Source organism: Panulirus ornatus, chromosome 12, assembly GCF_036320965.1.
Source record: "Panulirus ornatus isolate Po-2019 chromosome 12, ASM3632096v1, whole genome shotgun sequence".
NCBI lineage: Eukaryota > Metazoa > Arthropoda > Malacostraca > Decapoda > Palinuridae > Panulirus > Panulirus ornatus.
The window spans coordinates 43,952,957-43,975,143 of NC_092235.1; the positions used below are offsets into that span (position 1 = coordinate 43,952,957).

General features: G+C 43.2%; 1 long non-coding RNA gene across 1 annotated transcript in view; it reads left to right on the forward strand.

Annotated features, from left to right (window-relative positions):
* Positions 1-22,187, forward strand: part of LOC139751738 (uncharacterized) — a 217,858-nt gene that overhangs the window by 121,828 nt on the left and 73,843 nt on the right. The window contains exon 2 of the long non-coding RNA XR_011713410.1: positions 1,841-2,010. This is a non-coding gene — a long non-coding RNA (uncharacterized lncRNA). The remainder of the gene's footprint in view (positions 1-1,840; positions 2,011-22,187) is intronic.

Genomic DNA, 22,187 nt, shown 5'->3' on the forward strand with positions numbered 1-22,187 from the left:
CCGCTAAAAGAATCACGCAATCAATTAATTATCCCTTAATGAGGGTGGGAGTGATTAGAGAGATTGATTAGAATAGTTGAGAGGAGGAGGAGGACGCTGGAGCTGGGTGGGAGAGAAGAGAGGAAGGAGAGGAGGAGGAGGAGGAGGAAGTTGGTGTGGGATTGGGGAGTTTGGGAAAGAGAAAAGGAGGAGGAAGAGGAGGATAGAAGAGGTGGGTCAGAACCTGCGGATGATGTTTTGAGGCTGGGGTGGTGTGGCTTAGTCAGGGGGAGGAAGAGCACCAGGGGTGGTGTGGCTTGGTCTGGGGGAGGAAGGGAACCTGGGGTGGTGTGGTTTGGTCTGGGGGAAGACGGGAACCTGGGATGGTGTGGTTTGGTCTTGGGGGAGTAAGGGATGTTAAGGTAACTGATAGAGGGAGTGTCATTGATCGGCTGCCAAGTATAAGCGTGAGTAGATTGTGGGACTTTGATATACCTCAAAGTATATAACAAAAATATATAAAATGTTTTTCAATTGTATATGTTGACATACACACGTAGAAAACTCACGCTCCGGTATATACGTGAAAGCGATACGAATGGCAGACATGCATGCCCGGTCTTAATGTATTCAGAGAAGTAATGAACTGGTGAAAGTTGTGTCTCATATTATTGGGTTAAGTGGAACACGCCCCAAGGTCATACACTAGGAGTATTTTGTGATCACTGGTTGTTAAGATATATGGAGAGATGTGAGGGGTATATGCCGTCAAATTATGATACTGATGAATGAGACTGAATTGGACGTGTTAGTGGTGCTAACCTTCCCAAGGGGATATTGCTCATAACTCTAGTTATAAAATGATACGTTAGTCAGTGTGCTTCATTGTCTGGTCTTGGCGTTTTTTTCTTTATCTTGTGTGTATCGTGGAAACTCCATATTTGTATGGATGTAGCTGTTACTCAATTGATTTCATTTTCTTACACTGTATTGAGAGTATTCCAGATACTGAAGGAGGCGATAGCCTTTCTTGTTGTCTTGCTGTTGTAATATGATTTTCTTTATTTCCATTTAGTACAGTCCTGCGTTGCGTTTGTTTATTACCATATACAGTACTTTTTTGACGTGGTTCTTCTTGACAAACTCGGGCTTGAAAGCTGCTTCAGCTAAAGACTGTTGATGTGGCAGTGGCTCACTGTGCTTAGAAAGGCTTTTAAGGTTATTTAGTTGCCATGGGTTGGTGAGAACCTATCGTAATTCATTCTCAAGGTTAGGCCCGAGTCTTACATCATAAGGTAAGTTGAAGCCCTTGCCGTCGTATCCCATAAGGTGAGATGAACCATATACCTTTCCTTGTAAGGAAACCATGATTGAAGTGAAGCCCTTACGTTACCTCGCGAGGGCTTCTTTTGTTTGTGACTCATGATTAACCGAACGAGTTTGGCGCGGACTGTCTTCGCGTCATCCACGCCTTAGCTTGGCTGTTGATTTTGTTCAAGTACTTTCCATGTAAGGCTATGACGTAGGTAGCTACATCCAGACATGGGACCGAAGCTGGGCCTCCTCCTTCGAACCCGAAGTTTTTTTTTTAACAACATCCGAAACCGAAGCCAAGGCCTTCAGTACCTTGTTTCGAGAAGCTGAAGCCGGCTTCGTTCCCATGTCTGATTCCTTGAGGATGCATATCATAGCTCTCTCTCTCTCTCTCTCTCTCTCTCTCTCTCTCTCTCTCTCTCTCTCTCTCTCTCTCTCTCTCTCTCTCTCTCTCTCTCATTAACCTCAAGTAGTCTGAATGTGACTCACTTCTGCCTCCTTCAGTTTCGTGTATGTCATTAACATTATTTTTTATCTTTCTCTGCAGGCATGGTAGTGAGGACGGGGCCGCCATAACCATGGTGTGGTGCTGTGTGCCAGGGAGGGGGCGCCCTTCCTCCCCATTGGCCCCCCTGCCCCCCACATGGACTCGCCCCTCCTTCCTCCTACTGCTGTTCGTCGGTGTCACCGGACTTCTCCCCTCCATACAAGCTTTCGGTGAGTAGCTAACCCCATCCCTGCCACCCGTGTTGGTTGTCGTCAGCCTGGGCACTCGCTGGGCGAGTGACCCCTCACCGCCACAGAGGTGACAAGAAAAAAACCAGTCGTTCCTCAGGTACATGTATATTGGAGGCCGTGGGGTTACCACTGCAATACCCATGAAGGTCTGTGTTCGTGTGGGAGGGACGCCACCCTCACCTAAGGACGCGGGTTCGCGAAAGGGGAAACTTTATCAACATGACGTCAACATTTATATCTGACCTGAGGTGCTGTCTTCGTGCGCAGGAGAGAGTGCAGGAATAGCGCGCTGTCTGAAAATAGTATACGAATGGAACATTGGTTTTATGTGAGGATTAAAATCAAGCGTAATTCGAGCATCAGGAGAGAGAGAGAGAGAGAGAGAGGAGATGGGTATCCGGGGTGATGTAATCATTTGAAGGAACTTAGGAAGGTTTAGATCTTGATGTTATATTCCGTGTTGTGTAAAAAAAAAAGATATTTTCGCAGTAAGTCTTGTTTATAGAGATTATCCAGTAATTTTGAAATGATAATTTATTTTTAGCTGTGTCATTATACTTTTTTTTTTCATTCACTTTACATCGAGAAAATATGTATGAGCGAGTCCATTAGGTTTTTGTTTTAATTCTGGGATTACGATACACCAACGCCGATGTACGTTTGTTATGTAGAGTAGGCACGTTATGAAAATGATTGTCTTTAAAATGATTGGACTGTAATTTGGAATTGTGGCATGATGTTAAATCATATGAGACGTGTTTTACTTTTGTTCTGTACACTGTGGGTTAATAAGAGTTACCTGTACAGGTTATAAGAACGATTAGAAAAGTATTTAGTGACCTTGGGTCATAAACAGTGATTCAAATTGTTCATATTCACTGTTTAACGGACGGTTTTATTTTTTCACTGGTAAGAATACATAGGAAATGAAGTATTGTATGAAATCATATAGATTTCGTTCCCCTGATGTGCTAGTTAATATTTTGTCTCTAGTCAAGCAAAATTATTTTCGTCGATCATCATTTTCCTCGCTAATGATGGCAATTAACGAGATAAAGTTTGCACTCCAACAATGATTCTGAAAGTAGTGTTTCCCCGGTGCATATGATATATGTATATATATATATATATATATATATATATATATATATATATATATATATATCTATATATCAGAAATAGAGGAAAAATATATATCTCTGACTTTCCCACCTTAACGAGGTAGCATCAGAAACACACGAACAATGGCCTCAATGGCACATGTCATGTATAATGCATGTCTATTATGTGTAAAGATGACCCTAACTATTTTTAGCTATGCCTTTTAGGGAAACCGTAGGACCGTCTATTTCTTCATATATATATATATATATATATATATATATATATATATATATATATATATATATATATATATATATATATATATATATTAAAGGGGACGGGGCCCTCACCCTTTGCCCACCATGAGCACACCAGGAGCTTACTTTCGCGTTACATTTTGCCCAGTTTATACACGGGAGATCCTAATCCGTTAAAAGCATTTAGATATCCTCTTAAGTAGGTCCTAAGACGGTGTGCATGCGCGCTCCTCCGCCATAGAGATTTGGGCCCCAGATCGTCCGGGAAATCTGCCATCAAAGGTACGGGCAGGACGCCTGGGGGAGGTATCTTGTGTATCCCGTAAGACCCAGAGATTGTCTCCAAGTGTGTAGCGCCGGGGGCCGCTGGAAGACCAGGGATTTGCCCGACGGGAGAATGGCTGGCGAGGGGATGTGGCTGGCGAGGGGAGAAACGTATGCGTGGAAGGGACTTAAAGTGGTGTGGGAGGGAGGTAGTGCAGATGGGTAGGGGAGCTAAGATAGGGACGTCGAGATGGTGAGGATGGGAAGGAGGAAGCGAGGAGGAGAGGACTGGTTGGTGGTTGTATATAGGTTTTTGTGGCATCCCGTGAGATGGGGGTGATTAGAGGCTGAAATGGACGTTGCTGGCTCCTGAGACCAGGGTGCATATGTTTGACTCGATGTCGTAGACTGTGAAATTCAGGATAGGTGGTTTGATGAATAGATAGTTCAGAGGTTGGATGAATCCATAGATGAATTACAGACCGAAATAATTGTTTATGAGTTTAGATGAAACAACAGGTGCATGAGTACTGTAACTAGATGAGAAGGTAAGGGACTTAAAGTAGGTTTTCGTTGAGGCAGAGGAGCTGCGGATTTTCCATTGAAAAGCAGGAATGCTCACTAGAGTGATATACCCACTAAGATTCCACGAGAGTTCATGGTCATAGAGGCGTGCACCTCAAAGTAGATCACTAGTCATGAAAACTGACGACAGTGAAGCCAGATAACACTGGGGATAAAAAGATTGATGTCTCGTGCCAAGCTATATGTACACTTACATACACGTTAACATTTATTATTAGTGTTATTATTATTATTATTATTATTGTTGTTATTATTATTATTATTGATGATAATTTTCTCGTATGTGCATATATGTGTTACCTGTTTCCCGCGGGAGCGAGTTAGCATTAGAGGAAAAATTATTATTATTATCATTATTATTATTATTATTATTATTATTATTATTATTATAACATTATTGTTATTATTAGAATGCAACTTTACGCCATCTTGTATGGAACATCAGTGTCGCAGAAGTTATGCTCCACGGGGAGCAAGAGAGCGTGGACAAGACCCTCAACGACTGGATATATACATCCCGTCTTCTGACGATGTTAACAGCTTGTAGTCGACTTGCTCCGCTAAAAACGAAATGTATATACTGTGCTTGATTGCCATTGCCCGTATTAGCGAGACAGCGCCAGGAACAGACGAAGAAAGGCCGCGTCTGTTCACATCCATTCTCTAACTGCTTTGTGTAATGTACTGAAACCACTCCCTAGCCATAACCAGGCCCCACAGACCTTTCCATGGTTTACCCCGGACGCTTCAGATGCCCTGGGTCGGTTCATTAACAACATTTCGACCCCAGTATACCACATTCGTTCCAGTTTACTCTATCCCATGTACGCCTTTCACGCTACAGCATGTTTAGGCCCTGATCGCTTAAAATCTTTTTCACTCCACTTTCCATCTCCAGTTTAGTCTCTCCATTCTCTTTGTTTCCTCCACTTTTGACACATATATCCTCTTTTTCAACTTTCCTCACTCATTCTCTCTCTGTATATCCAAACCATTTCAGCATACCCTTTCAGCTTTCTCAATCACACTTATTATCACACTTCTCTCTTACTCTTTCGTTACTTGATCAAACCACCTCACACCACATATTTTCCTCAAACATTTCATTTCCAGCACATCCAGCCTTTCCTAACAGCATTATGTATAGCCCATGCCTCGCATCCATATGATATTGTTAAGACTGCTATTCCTTCATACATACCCATTTTTGCCCTCCCATATAACGTTCTCTCATACACTCTTCTGGGCTTCCACAATCTTCGTCCCCTCAGCCACCCTATGATTCACTTCCGCTTCCATAGTACTGCCATGCCCACTCCCTGTTATCTTAAACAATTCACTTACTGGAGTATTCAATTTTCTTTCAATTCAAACTAACACCCTCCAGCTAATCTGTCCTTCCCCCCTGCTAAACCTAGTGATCTTGCTTTTATTCACACCTACTCGCAACTTCCTCACTTCACACCCTTCAAAGCTCCGTCACCAACTTCTACAGTGTCTCACGCGAAGTGCAACCAGTACTGCATCATCAGCAAACATCTGACACAGGCCCTCTTATCCCACACAGACTGTGTACTCGCCCTTCTCTCTAAGACCCTCGCATTTACTTCCCTCACCCCTCTATCCATAAACAAACTAAACAACCATGGTGACATTACATACCCTGCCGCAGATCGACCTTCACTTAGAACAATTCTCATCTCTTCCTACTTGTACACATGCCTTACATCTTTGATAAAAACTTCTCGCTGCTTATAGCAGCTTTCTTCTTTCACCGTATATTCTTACGACCTTCTATAAGGCATCTCTATCAACTCTGTCATATGCTTTCTCCAGATCCCTAAATGCCACATACGAATCCTTCCGTTTCTCTTAGCATTTTTCGTACACATTCTTTAAAGCGAACACCTGATTCACACATCCTCTACCACTTCAGGAACCACAACTTTTCCTTCCCAATCTCATGTTCTGTTCACGTCTTCACCTTCCCAATCAATACCTTCATATACTACTTATTAGGTATGAACAACAAACTTCTACCTCTGTAAAATGAACACTCGCCTTTGCCTTTATACTGTGGCACTAATGCATATATTCCGCTCATCCTCAGGCACCTCACCATGATCCATACATGCATTGAAAATCCTCACCAGTCAGTCAGCATCACAGTCACCCCCTTTCATAGTAAATTCAACTTAACACCATCCACTCTAGCTACCTTTGCCCGCTTCAACTTTTGCTGAGCTTTCACCATCTCCTTTCTCTTCACCAAACTACTCTCCATCACTCTCACTTCGCATACCACCCCGACCCTGACACCGTACATCTGCCACCTTGTTATCAGTCACATTCAACAGTTTTTTGATACACTCACTCCATCTCCTCCTGACTTTATCACTACTTGTTATCACTTCCCGTTTTGCCCCCGTTACCGATGTTCTTATTTTTCTCTTGTTCTTCGCATATTATTGGTCTCCTTCCAAAACTTCTTGTTATTTCTATGTACTGATACTCGCTCACCCCAACTGTCATTTGCCCTCTTTTTCAACCCTTGCAACTTCTTCTTTACCTCCTGCCGCTTTTTCTTATACATCCACTGATATATATATATATATATATATATATTTTTTTTTGCCGCTGTCTCCCGCGTTTGCGAGGTAGCGCAAGGAAACAGACGAAAGGAATGGCCCAACCCACCCCCATACACATGTATATACATACGTCCACACACGCAAATAAACATACCTACACAACTTTCCATGGTTTACCCCAGACGCTTCACATGCCCTGATTCAATCCACTGACAGCACGTCAACCCCGGTATACCACATCGCTCCAATTCACTCTATTCCTTGCCCTCCTTTCACCCTCCTGCATGTTCAGGCCCCGATCACACAAAATCTTTTTCACTCCATCTTTCCACCTCCAATTTGGTCTCCCACTTCTCCTCGTTCCCTCCACCTCCGACACATATATCCACTTGGTCAATCTTTCCTCACTCATTCTCTCCATGTGCCCAAACCATTTCAAAACACCCTCTTCTGCTCTCTCAACCACGCTCTTTTTATTTCCACACATCTCTCTTACCCTTACGTTACTTACTCGATCAAACCAACTCACACCACACATTGTCCTCAAACATCTCATTTCCAGCACATCCATCCTCCTGCGCACAACTCTATCCATAGCCCACGCCTCGCAACCATACAACATTGTTGGAACCACTATTCCTTCAAACATACCCATTTTTGCTTTCCGAGATAATGTTCTCGACTTCCACACATTCTTCAAGGCTCCCAGGATTTTCGCCCCCTCCCCCACCCTATGATCCACTTCCGCTTCCATGGTTCCATCCGCTGCCAGATCCACTCCCAGATATCTAAAACACTTTACTTCCTCCAGTTTTTCTCCATTCAAACTTACCTCCCAATTGACTTGACCCTCAACCCTACTGTACCTAATAACCTTGCTCTTATTCACATTTACTCTTAACTTTCTTCTTTCACACACTTTACCAAACTCAGTCACCAGCTTGTGCAGTTTCTCACATGAATCAGCCACCAGCGCTGTATCATCAGCGAACAACAACTGACTCACTTCCCAAGCTCTCTCATCCACAACAGACTTCATACGAATCAGGTGGCTGATTCATATATATATATATATATATATATATATATATATATATATATATATATATATATAGATAGATAGATAGATAGATAGATAGATATTGGTTGTATGACGTGTTTCGCAGTACTGTTGATATGTTCGAAAATGAGATGCGCAATATAGATGAAACTGAGTAAATCGACGGTTAAATTACGCCATTTCCTGTTAATCTGAACGTTACATTTTCATTAACTTTCGTTCTCGGTTCCCGAGGGAGCGATCATTCCCCCCTCCCTCTAGTTTAAGAGTGATAACCAAGTTGTCATGCCAGGCTTCACCCCCTCCCCTGCACTATTCCCCCCCCCCCCCCAGCTCCACTTTCCCCCCCCCCCTTCGGCTCCATTATGCCCCTCCCCCATCCATTATACCCCCCCCCCCGCTCCTCTCTCTCGTCCCCCCATATGATTGTAAATACCAATCGTTCGACGTGGGGGGAGGGTAGTGTGTGTGTGTGTGTGTGTGTGTGTGTGAGTGTGTGTGTGTGTGTGTGTGTGTGCTTGGTATTTAATCATGTTAATATCCGAAATAACCATTAAATTTGAAAATAAATGGCATTTACATGCCATCCTTTATGTTTTATGTATTATTTTTTTTTTTTAGTAGGGGCTTGTTTTATTGATCGCGTGACGTAAGGCCGGTGTAACATTATCGTGTGACGTTAGGCAGGCGTCACTTTAAAGATGGTATGAGGTAAGGCAGGCGTCACTTCACAGAAGGTGTGTTGTAAGGCTAGCGTCACGTACTGATGGTGTGACTTAAGGCAGGCGTCATACGTTACTGATAGTGTCACATAACTCAGGCGTCACATTACTGATGGTGTGACATACCTCAGGCGTCACATTACAGGTGGTGTGACGTAAGGAAGGCGTCACATTATGAATAGTGTGACGTAAGAAAGGTATCACGTTATTGAAGGTGTGACGTGACAGGCGTCACATTATTGATGGTGTGACGTAACACAGTTGTCACATTATTGATGGGTGACGCACGGTAAACGTCAAATTGTTGATGGGTGACGCATGGTAAGCGTCACATTATTGATTGGTGACGCACGGCAAGCGTCACATTATTGATTGGTGACGCACTGCAGGCGTCACATTATTCACTCACCTTCTCTGGTATCGGAACACACTCATTGTATTAACCCCGGAACCTGTTGTATTAACACAAACCTATTGTATTAACAATGGACCTTATTGTATTAACCCTGGAACCTATTCTATTAACACTGGAACCTATTGCATTAACACTGGACTTTATTGTATTCACCCTGGAACTTATTGTATTAACCCTGGAACCTTTTCTATTAACATGAACCTGTTGTATTAACACTGGAACCTTTTTATTAACACGAACCTGTTGTATGAACATTGGACCTCATTGTATTAACACCGGAACCTACGTATTAACACGAACCTGTTGTGTTGACACGACCTTACTGTATTCACCCTGCAACCTATCGTATTAACACGACTTTATTGTATTCACCCTGGAACCTATTGTATTAGCACTGGACTTTATTGTATTCACCCTGGAACCTATTGTATCATCTTGGATCCTATTGTATTAACGCTGGACTTTATTGTATTCACCCTGGAACCTGTTGCATTAACTCTGGAACCTATTGTATTAACCCTGGAACGTATTGAATTAACCTAGAAATCCATTGTATTAACCATGGAATCTATTGTATTAACCCTGGAACCTGTTGTATTAACAGAAACCTATTGTATTAACACTGGAACGTATTGTATTAAGACTTGAACCTACATCGACCGTAATGACCATTGATTTGTTTCGTGAATGTGTATGTAAAGGACCTGTTTTGCTTCAATATGGGCTCCACGTCTTGACCATTCTCTTTCATACAGATGCGAAACATCAACAGACTACTGGATCCCCTTCTAGGGTGTGTGTGTGTCTGTGTGTGTGCGTGTGTGTGTGGTAATGGAAGAAACCAGAAGCTCACATTACTGTATGTTGTCTGTATTAACCTTATCTTCATTCATTTTTTTCCCATTCATCCACGGCTCTTGTACATTAAAAGCACCTCTTTGCGTCTTTCTGTACAAGTCCCTTGCTTGATCTTGTGTTACGTCCTCTTGTTCTTCTCTCCCTACATCTCTCGAGGAACGGTCTGCTGTATCTGTCATCGATCTGTTACAAGAACGTCTAGTTCTTGAACACGTAGGACAGGCCTGGGTCGTATGCTGTGAGCTCCGAGAACACGTATGAGTCGTGGGAGTGTGAGTTCCTTACGAGGTACGTGGGTGGTGGTGTGTGAGCTCCTACGACACGCGTCGGTCGGAACGGCAGCGCCTAGTTACTACGCCTAGTGTAAGCTGGGGGGATCAGGCCAGGGATTGTACAGCACTGGCGGAGGAGGAGGAGGAGGGCATGGAGAGAGAGAGAGAGAGAGAGAGAGAGAGAGAGAGAGAGAGAGAGAGAGAGAGAGAGAGAGAGGTGGTGAAGGTGGCGGGGGGATTAGGCTCCTTGGCCCTTAAGATGGTTGGAAGGAGTTTGGGGGTTAGTTGGTATTACATGGATTATGAGCCTGGTATCAGCGGTGGGTAGCTGTACTTGGCAATGGCTATGTTTGTACTTTACTGTTATTGGCGCCCATCAACGTTTATTGCCAGGAGTATAGATGCCTCGTGATACGTCTGCACTGGTGTTAAAAACCAGTTCAAACTGGTGTAAATACATGGCTGTTATACGATGGCCATCACATTATTGACGAGTTTAGAGCTCTGTGTTGCGACACAGCCACTCTTATTTTACTTGTGGGTGGTGCTTAGATGTGTTTTTAACGTGATTGTCAACCGTAGTGGTGTCACGTATGCATGACGTATTCACACACACACACACACACACACACACACACACACAGTTTACAGGCGTCGGGGTTGTACTGCGTTTCATCGTTTGGAAATGGTTTGACAGTAGATTGACAGGTGCGCACATGGGCGGTGGTGCATCGCTGGTGAAAAAAAAAAAGAAAAGACCTCAGTACTTTCCAGGTGGGTTCGTGTGTTGTGGTTTGAATAACAGGTCGGAAACAGAGTTAGATAATTACGTTATAATTGTTGATTCTGTTGGCAGTTGTTGGTGGGGTGGGTGATGGGGCGGGAAATGTGTTATGGGAATACTGCTGCTGGTCGTTGGTTCTGGTTTCCTGGAGGTGGGCGGGTGGTGCAGTGGGCTGAGTTACGATCGCTTCTCGATTGGTTGGCAGGCCCTCCTGCCCTCACAGTTAACTAGGAGTGATGATGATTACAATTATCCTGTTCGGCGGAACGGACAGAAAGCACATGATATACTTAGCGTTATGTATATATATAAATATATATATATATATATATATATATATATATATATATATATATATATATATATATAGTCTGGAATTTATTGATATTACACATCCTGTAATAGATGGAGATCTGCAGATAGTAACAGCCTGGCAGACCAGACTCTCGATAAGGAGGCAAGCTCCGGGGTTGAAGGATAGACCATAATACCAACGTAACGTATATTTACAGAGATGGATATTGTTTCCATCTATTCCATGTGTACGGTAGTACGTGTGTACGGTAGTACATGTGTACGGTAGTACTTGTGTACGGTAGTACATGTGTACGGTAGTACGTGTGTACGGTAGTACATGTGTACGGTAGTACTTGTGTACGGTAGTATTTGTGTACAGTAGTACTTGTGTACGGTAGTATTTGTGTACAGTAGTACATGTGTACGGTAGTACGTGTGTACGGTACATGTGTACGGTAGTACTTGTGTACGGTAGTATTTGTGTACAGTAGTACTTGTGTACGGTAGTATTTGTGTACAGTAGTACTTGTGTACGGTAGTATTTGTGTACAGTAGTACTTGTGTATGGTAGTACTTGTAATGTCAATGATGGAAGTGATGTTACCAGTTTGCACTCCGAAAATCATTGCTTTTTGGAGTGACAAGCGTGAAGGTAAACTGTGCCTGAGAAAAACTAGTGTAAACATCCGGGTCTTTAAACTGTTCCGCACGCAGCCATTATGCACGAAAACATTTTAGGACAGCCAGTGGAGAAGTTCAGGAACTCGCTGAACAGCTGGCTGTTACAGATGGCTGCCTGACCTGCCAGATCTCGAATTACGTGTGTGTGTGTGTGTGTGTGTGTGTGTGTGTACACATACAGTACATAATGATACCATAGGAACGGAAGATAATTGAATCCCTGAAGTCGTCTCGGAGTTTACCCCGAGAGGGAAATAGTTTACACGTCGGAAACCTTCTTCCCCGGTGATCATGAGAGTCATGGAACGCTATGATACAGTCACCGCTAGATATCAACATGTGACATTGAGCTCACTACCTGCGTGCAGATAATACAAGTATCACAGATCATCATCAACTCCTCCTTCCGCTTTATCTTCGGAAACATTTTACTCCCTCCTCCATCCCACCCTAACCTCCTTACCATCCGTCTCTCTCTCTCTCTCTCTCTCTCTCTCTCTCTCTCTCTCTCTCTCTCTCTCTCTCTCTCTCTCTCTCTCTCTCTCTCTGCCTCCCTCGTCATCCCTCCCGCACGGAGCTCCAGCAGCCTAAGTAAACACTAAGGTAGAGATTAATTCTAAGACGGGCCTAAGTAGCAAGCCGTGGCGGGAAGCAAGTCTAGCGGTGCCTTGATTATTGGGGAAGGGCAGCTAGCGAGCAGCTGGTGTCGACCCCCTCAACGCTTGCACGGTGCTGATGCTGAGGGAGGGAGGGAGGAGTAGGGGGAGATGTATAGGAGGTGCCGACCGAGGGGGAGGAAGGTGAGGGACTGACGATCTGGGAGGGAGAAGATGGGTAGTGACGGAAGACTCTCACTCGAACCCATCATTCACACACACACACACACACACACACACACGCGCGCGCGCGCGCATACGCATTTTCTATGCACACGCATACAAACACGTATTATGTATAAGTACATATTTGCGTAAATGTTCATGTGCACGGATGAATACTTTGTAAGAAGTAAGTAGGCGGCATCGGTCTATGGAGAGATTCATGCAGGACGAATCGGCTGGACAGCGCTAATGGGAGCACTAGCTAAGAGCAATGACATAAGTGGGTTGAATACGTGGGTGTGGACCGTCAGAGGGCATTTGACACCATCCTCAACTGGATGATATAAGAAAGAATATCGCGACTTCCTTCTGGCAGCCAGGGTTAAGAGTATTCATGTGATGGATCAAAGATTACCTAAATGAAAGGGGAACAACAGTGGAGAGGGGACAGAGGACCCATGTCAGAGATATCTTTTCAGATCTGGTAAAAAGTAGCTCGTGATGTGTCGCAAGCCACAGTCATCAGGACGCTGCTGTTCCAGTAATATGTAAATGCCATAAGGTCTCGAGTCATATTAGGATATGTTGAAGATGAGACCTTTAAGGGATATAAAGGAGTACTGAGGTATTGAGAGAGTCTTCAAAGAAACTTTGTCAGTCTCCAGCAGTGGGTCGGTCGAATAAGTGGTGAAGAGAATTCTGTCCATAGAAATACAGAATATTGACCGTGGCCTGCGGTGAAAATAGCCGCGGACATAATTGTTGTACCACAGTGAGGAAATTGCAGGAAATTCCATGTGATTGGATCCCGGTGGTTAACAACGTTGCTTCAGCTTGTTGAAGAATTTTGAAATGGCTGAGACATGTACTTTCATGAAGAGTTTCCTTTATGATAATAATAATAATGATAATAATAATGATAATAATAATAATTTTTTTTTTTTTAATTTTCCAAAAGAGGGAACAGAGAAGGGGCCCAGGTGAGGATATTCCCTCAAGGGCCCAGTCCTCTGTTCTCAACGCTACCTCGCTAATGCGGGAAATGGCGAATAGTATGAAAGAAAGAAAGAAATAATAATAATGATAATAATAATGATAATAATAATAATGATAATGATAATAATGATAATAATAATAATAATAATAATAATAATAATGAAAATAATATAGTAAATGAATTTAGGTTTCCCTTCGATTGAAAATACACAACACAAAGTTTAATGTAATAAATGTCTGTCGTGCAGTTCACACAAAATTGTGGCCAACCATTGAGACCTCACACACTGTGGTGGTGCACATGTGTGTGTGTTGATTGCCAGTGATGTGCAGAGTTTGGTGTCGAGTTCGTTATGTTTCTACCCTCTAAAATGTTGCTCTGACGACGCGGACGACTAAATGGTCCTACAACTAGAAATGGAAAAATGGCAACAAATATCACAAAATTTCCTGTTATTTGCGTCCAGTATGTTTCGCTGAGCGCCGATAAAAATTCGTATTAATGCAGCAAAATGCTGAAGCTAAAATCCTGGAAAAGTTGTTTTTCTCCGCCGTTCATAGATTAAAAGCTCCGATGGGCTTCATCTCTGCTGAGTTTCCTGACATCAGGGAAAAATAATGTGCTTATAGGATTTAGGTTTGAAGATATTGTACGTGCCACGTAGAAGTTGCCGGGAGCGCATCGGTAACACAGCTCAGGAATATCTGTTGGACCACTGGATCATTTATACACTTTTTGGACCCTTAACTTCATCAGGCTCCACTGGATTTACTAGGAATTTTGTAGTATGACTCTACGTAGTAGATCTCTGAGGAGTTAGAATACCAGTCTATATCGTCCATATTCAGCGACGTGTTGCCACCTTGGACATGGCCAAGTCAATAATGTCATGTCCCTTGTTGGTTCTATATCTTGAATTGATGGTGTCGCAACGGCTTCACATTTTTCACGCGACAGTTGGGTAAATTTCTCAAAACATTCACTGGAATTCATGACACAGGAGCACATGTGATTACTCTAGTACATACCAAAACACACACACACACACACACACACACACACACACACACACATATATATATATATATATATATATATATATATATATATATATATATATATATGTATATATATATACACACACACATATACATATATATATATATATATATATATATATATATATATATATATATATATATATATAGTTTTATCCCTAACTCGGCATATGAGGATTCGAGCATTTCCCGATGTACAAGAGTGTTAGGGATCACGTATTCGATGGCAGGGAAGAATAACGAAAGATAGATATAAGAATAATAGTTAAGTTCTACACTTGGGGAGGAGGAACATAGCGTTAGGACGAGAGAGCAATTAGTCTGGTGAACTCTTCACGCTCGGGGAGTCTGATCTTGGGACTTAATACTACTTGCGATGGATGTCGTCCCTCAAGCAACGACCCAGGAGCCATCCGTCACAGTAGGCAACATGAGTGATGGAGGCAGTGAAATTTGTGTTGTATTGTAATGGAGAGCAACGGTCATGGGCGGGCGGACCCGCTGAGCCGGAGGGCGACTTTTATGTGTTGTCACTTCTGGCCAAACGAACGCATCGTGACGAGCAGTTATGTCCAGAAAATGTTCAAGCTTTGCCTATCAGTTTTCCAGGAATATATATATATATATATATATATATATATATATATATATATATATATATATATATATATATATATATATATATATATATATTCTTTTCTTTTTTCTTTTAAACTATTCGCCATTTCCCACGTTAGCGAGGTAGCGTTAGGAACAGAGGACTGGGCCTTTTTTGGAATATCCTCACCTGGCCCCCTCTGTTCCTTCTTTTGGAAAATTTAAAAAAAAAGAGAGGGGAGGATTTCCAGCCCCCCGCTCCCTCCCCTTTTAGTCGCCTTCTACGACACGCAGGGAATACGTGGGAAGTATTCTCAATCCCCTATCCCCAGGGATGATATATATATATATATATATATATATATATATATATATATATATATTATATATATATATATATTATTTTTTTTTTTTATTATACTTTGTCGCTCTCTCCCGCGTTTGCGAGGTAGCGCAAGGAAACAGACGAAAGAAATGGCCCAACCCCCCCCATACACATGTATATACATACGTCCACACACGCAAATATACATACCTACACAGCTTTCCATGGTTTACCCCAGACGCTTCACATGCCCTGCTTCAATCCACTGACAGCACGTCAACCCCGGTATACCACATCGCTCCAATTCACTCTATTCCTTGCCCTCCTTTCACCCTCCTGCATGTTCAGGCCCCGATCACACAAAATCTTTTTCACTCCATCTTTCCACCTCCAATTTGGTCTCCCTCTTCTCCTTGTTCCCTCCACCTCCGACACATATATCCTCTTGGTCAATCTTTCCTCACTCATCCTCTCCATGTGCCCAAACCACTTCAAAACACCCTCTTCTGCTCTCTCAACCACGCTCTTTTTATTTCCACACATCTCTCTTACCCTTACGTTACTCACTCGATCAAACCACCTCACACCACACACTGTCCTCAAACATCTCATTTCCAGCACATCCGTCCTCCTGCGCACAACTCTATCCATAGCCCACGCCTCGCAACCATACAACATTGTTGGAACCACCATTCCTTCAAACATACCCATTTTTGCTTTCCGAGATAATGTTCTCGACTTCCACACATTCTTCAAGGCCCCCAGGATTTTCGCCCCCTCCCCCACCCTATGATCCACTTCCGCTTCCATGGTTCCATCCGCTGCCAGATCCACTCCCAGATATCTAAAACACTTCACTTCCTCCAGTTTTTCTCCATTCAAACTCACCTCCCAATTGACTTGACCCTCAACCCTACTGTACCTAATAACCTTGCTCTTATTCACATTTACTCTTAACTTTCTTCTTCCACACACTTTTCCAAACTCAGTCACCAGCTTCTGCAGTTTCTCACATGAATCAGCCACCAGCGCTGTATTATCAGCGAACAACAACTGACTCACTTCCCAAGCTCTCTCATCCCCAACAGACTTCATACTTGCCCCTCTTTCCAAAACTCTTGCATTTACCTCCCTAACAACCCCATCCATAAACAAATTAAACAACCATGGAGACATCACACACCCCTGCCGCAAACCTACATTCACTGAGAACCAATCACCAATATATATATATATATATATATATATATATATATATATATATATATATATATATATATATATATCTTTATATCTTTTCTTTCTTTCAAACTATTCGCCATTTCCCGCATTAGCAAGGTAGCGTTAAGAACAGAGGACTGGGCCTCTGAGGGAATATCCTCACCTGGCCCCCTTCTCTGTTCCTTCTGGAAAATTAAAGAAAAAAAGAAATCAAAAGGGGAGGATTTCCAGCCCCCCGCTCCCTCCCCTTTTAGTCGCCTTCTAGGACACGCAGGGAATACGTGGGAAGTATTCTTTCTCCCCTATCCCCAGGGATAATATATATATATATTGGAAAGGATCACAATATTGCGCGTGATCAAGAACTTTTTTTTTCTTTTAAACTATTCGCCATTTCCCGCATTAGCGAGGTAGCGTTAAGAACAGAGGACTGGGCCTTTTTTGGAATATCCTCACCTGGCCCCCTCCGTTCCTTCTTTTGGAAAATTAAAAAAAAAAAAGGAGAGGGGAGGATTTCCAGCCACCCGCTCCCTCCCCTTTTAGTCGCCTTCTACGACACGCAGGGAACACGTGGGAAGCACTCTTTCTCCCCTATCCCCAGGGATAAGGAATATATATATATATATATATATATATATATATATATATATATATATATATATATATATATATATATATATATATTTATTGTATTGTTCCCACCGATTTGAAATACCAAAAGAGGGGGAGGGGAAAACCTTCCCATCCGCGCGGAATTAAAATTGTGGTGATGATGTGCCAGTTAATGGCTGTGCTTGTCTGTAATGGCCCCAACCATGCCCACAGTGTGGACGCCTCCAGATCTAAGAGATGTTATCTGTGTTACCGTTGTCGTTACCGGCAGGGTAGGCTGGTAAAGCAGACACGACCCGGTGCAGTCACGTACTTGGAACCGTGAGGTCTCTGCCCAAGAGGAGACATTACCGCTGGATACGAGCAGTTATCGGTTTAGCTGTGCTTCATTGTGTTATTGTGTTTGTCGATGTTGAGTTAGCGGTAGCAACGTTAGATGGTCGCGTCTCTTGTTTCCTTCTAAGAGATGGTACAGCGTTGACCTAGTCCAGCCGAACACTCTTCTCGTTACTTGTCATGTAAAAGACATATGAGGCCAAAGAACAGTTCCAAGAACCTGTTTTTAGAACATCAGTTGTATATTGATTTCGTGGCTACGACAAATGGTTACAAAAACAACCCACTTTAGCACGTGCTGGTTTAAAGGTCTTCCAGGAGTTAAGATGCAGTAAGTCACAAGTCCCAACTGGTGTACGGTAACAAGATCGTATCATTTGGTGTGTAAGAGAGATCTCTAAGCTTTTCTGATCCATAGGGACGACCACAACACCGGCGCCAGGACATAGAAAATGGTTCAGGTTCTTGAGAGAACATTTATAATGCCATTTCTCCTTTTCTTTTTGTCTTAAGGTTGTTCTTGAATCAGTTTATAAGCCAATGATCTTCAGGCTTGGAGTAGGCATGTGGTAATTGTGTTATGGTGATTTGAATCATGGGAACCTCGTTCCCTGAATTATTTGATCGTTGTGTTCTCTGTGAGACTTTTGAGCTTACGTTGTGTGTAAATCAAATATGCCTTGGCAATTCAAAGATGGACCTTTTTTGATAACGGTTTCTTTCCCTACGCCTCGAAGTTTTATAACTCTTACCCTCTTATGTCTTTCCCAATAACTATGAGCTGGCACATTTTTAAAGACAGGTTTTTCACTTCATCCAAAGTTCGTAAATACTTCCCCTTGTCTCTTCTTTTTCCCTTCCATAAACCACTATGTATTTCAAGTACGGCCAGGCCTCCGTGACTGAAGCCTCCAACGTAAAAAAGACAAGTACTGAGGCTTTTGAGTGTTGTAAATCTTGTCCCTGAAGAGCTTTGCGAGTTTTGTCGCCCCAGGATGGTTACTCAATAGTCGTGGGCATTCTTGAGCATCCTGAGCATTGGTACACGTTCTCATGGACACACAGATGGACACATTGTAACGGATACCTGACTGGTCCAAGAGTATAACCTGTGCATCTTTGATTGTGGTGATACGTACTTCTGCACTCTTGTGCAGCAACAATATACGTCGGCAGTTTTCGTAAACGAAAAAATTGCGGGAAAACCCGAGTTCTTGCGGCATATTTATGGTATATTTAGGTAAGCCTGTTAAACGTTCACTGGAAAGTAAAGAAAAGAAAAATTAATCACAACGTAATGCACTCCCAGCGGGGTACAGTTTACGAGATAAGTTATACACCTACCGTGTTACGCACCTACCCCGGTATGCACAACTGTCGTGATGCACAGCCAGGGTGAGATACACCCAGCATGCTACACATACCCTACATGGTACACACATCGAGCATGGTGCACACACCCAACATAGTACACACACCCAGCCTGGTACACAGAGCCAAGCACAGTACACACATCCAGCATGGTACACACATCCGGCATGGTACATACATCGAAGCCTGGTACACATACGCAACATGGTGCACACACCTAGCGTGATACACACATCCAACTTCCTACACCATCCAGCATAGTACATACACGCAACATGGTACACAGCCCGGGCTTGACTCAGGCTGCTGGATTGGGTCGTTGGTCGACCGAGATTTTGGGAGCCACAGCCCTCAGGCCCACATTGATATGAGTTTTTAAAGATCTCTGGACACTTCCTAAATCCGCTCTCCTTGTAGGGTGATGTTAGAACGCAACAATATTCAGTTCGTGAGATAATTAGTGCCATGGATAATATCATAATTGGTTTTTCTTCTTGTCATGAAGGTCTGCAGGATCCAGCCTGCCATCCATCTGCATGAGGCATCCGTTGTTTCTTATTTTTTTATCGTTGAGTGTTAGTTCGTTAGACATTATTACTCCAAGGTCTTTCACATTATTCATCTGGTTTATGATAACGTCTGTGTCTATTCCGTATTCTTCGTTGTTTTTGATTTCTTCATTTGCCCCATGTTGGTCTCGGTTGCCCAGTGAACTTCGTTTATGTCACTTTATAACCTTTCGGCATCATCTGTTGACATGAGTTTCATTCTTGTTCTTGGATCATCTGCTGAGGGTAATGTGGTAATGTGGCTCACGTTTGCGTCAATTTCAAACCTAAGAATTAGGAACAGGAGGGGTGCAAGTACAGTTCCTTGGGGGACTGAACTTTATACTATGGAAGCTTCAAAGATGGCATGGTTTACAAGTATGCGTTGTGATTTATTCGATAAAAAGTTGTATATCCTTCTCCCAGTTTTCCGGTTATCCCCATCGTACGCATTTTATGTGCTATGAAATCTTGGTCACATTTGTCAAATGCTTCTGTAAAGTTTGTGTAAATAACGTCAATGTATTACACTCATCCACCATCGCACATACACCCAGCATAATACACACACCCTACATGGAACACCCCCACATGGTACACCCCCATGTGGTATGCCCCCTCCCCTCTCACGTGGAACACAAACCCAACGCAGGAAACGGACATATCATCTACAGGTGGCCAGCTATCTCTCAACAGTGAACGTAGTCCACATACAGTAGTGGTGGTGTAGTATGGAGTGTAATTCTCATGTTCGTCAACCATCACGTACACGAGAGGATCTTTCTCTATGTAATTCAGGGTATTGCCCTGTTAAAGGACAGCTCGCATAAAAACTACCCAGAGTTAAACGGGGATAGTAACGTGCCCACGGAAGGCCCGTCTCCGCGCCACCCGCTCCCCAGACTGAGCAAACTCACGAACATTCTTGCTTACGCACGTACGAGTAAGACAGCTCCCAGATCTCCCGGACGTAAGCGAGTGTAGTAGTGTAACGCAGACGGAAATTTAGACCAGCGTCACCCATCGTAGGACGCCAGAGTTGCCAGAATGATTTCCTCGAAGGGTTACGTAGGTTTGCCAGCCGTAGTCTTTTAATCTATAAAGTAAATATGTTAGGAAAGATAACTCATTTTTTTCAGTTTTTCTTTTTTTAAGGGAAACTTACCCTGTCACATAAAGAATTCATGCAGGAACTCCCCAAAGCGTAGAGGAGTGGAAGCGAGATTATGATGCCAAAGTAGGGAGGGGAATTGTCCTGCCCCAGGCCATCCATTCGAATGGAGAAAACGAGACTGAAAATCAAGGGGGAACAGTTCTGTCCTTGGCGTGGAGGAACGGTCCTGGAATGCCAGTAGGGAGAGAAGTCCACAGAAATGACTGACACCACAAGCGAGGGACGCGGTTTGCTGTTGTGTTTCAAGACGAGAGACTGGAATATGGAAATGAACTGGAAGAAAATGAACGATATGAAGGTAGAACTAACCCGCAGCAACAGCGAGAACTGGTCCCAGAGGCAACACGGGAAATGGAAAATTCCATTCCAGTTCGATGATGGTATGACCCTTGAGCACGATGATAGACCCTGTTTATGATGGCATATCCTTTGCCATGGTTCTTCAAGGTCAGGTCAAAGGCCAGGCCGTCATACCTAAGGGTGTATTGTGCTCAAGGTTCATACCGTTCATACCATGAGTGTAGATCATCAAGGTGAACAACAGAACAGAAAGAACAGAACGTGGATGTTTTATACCTCTCGATTTACATAGAGGACTTGTGTTTTTTCAGGCATCCAATTTTTCAAAATCAACTGAAATCGGGCGAACATAGTGTGCCTCAACTAATCAACTTTATGGTCATCGTTCCTGCTGGTTAAGCACTGCAGTAAACACCAACGGCTTGTTTTACCACAGAAATGCCCAGCGCATAGCAACAGAGGAAACGACGAGGCGGAGACTCTGGGTGGAAACGAAAACACACACACACACACACACACACACACACACACACACACACACGACATTCTGAATGCGTCTGACTCTGAGAAAAGTCCCACTTCCATAGACCCGGAGAAAGATGGGCTCTTTTAGATCGAGGTAGATGAGGAAAGGAGAAGAATTCCACTCACTGAAAATGTTGATGACGGAGAGGGAGATTACTTGGGTGAGATGATGTAAAGAACAGCAACTTCGATGTCGGACTGAATCATTAAGAGACCCAGAAGTTTAGCGAGGTGCACTTCATTATGCAAACATCCAGCAGTCCCAGTTGAGATCGACTGACAAGCGCCCGGAAGTAGTGACAAACAAGGGATGTGTTTCATACTACAGGATGGAAACATTCACAATCGCAGATACCAATCGACCGCCAAGTTCCCTACCTA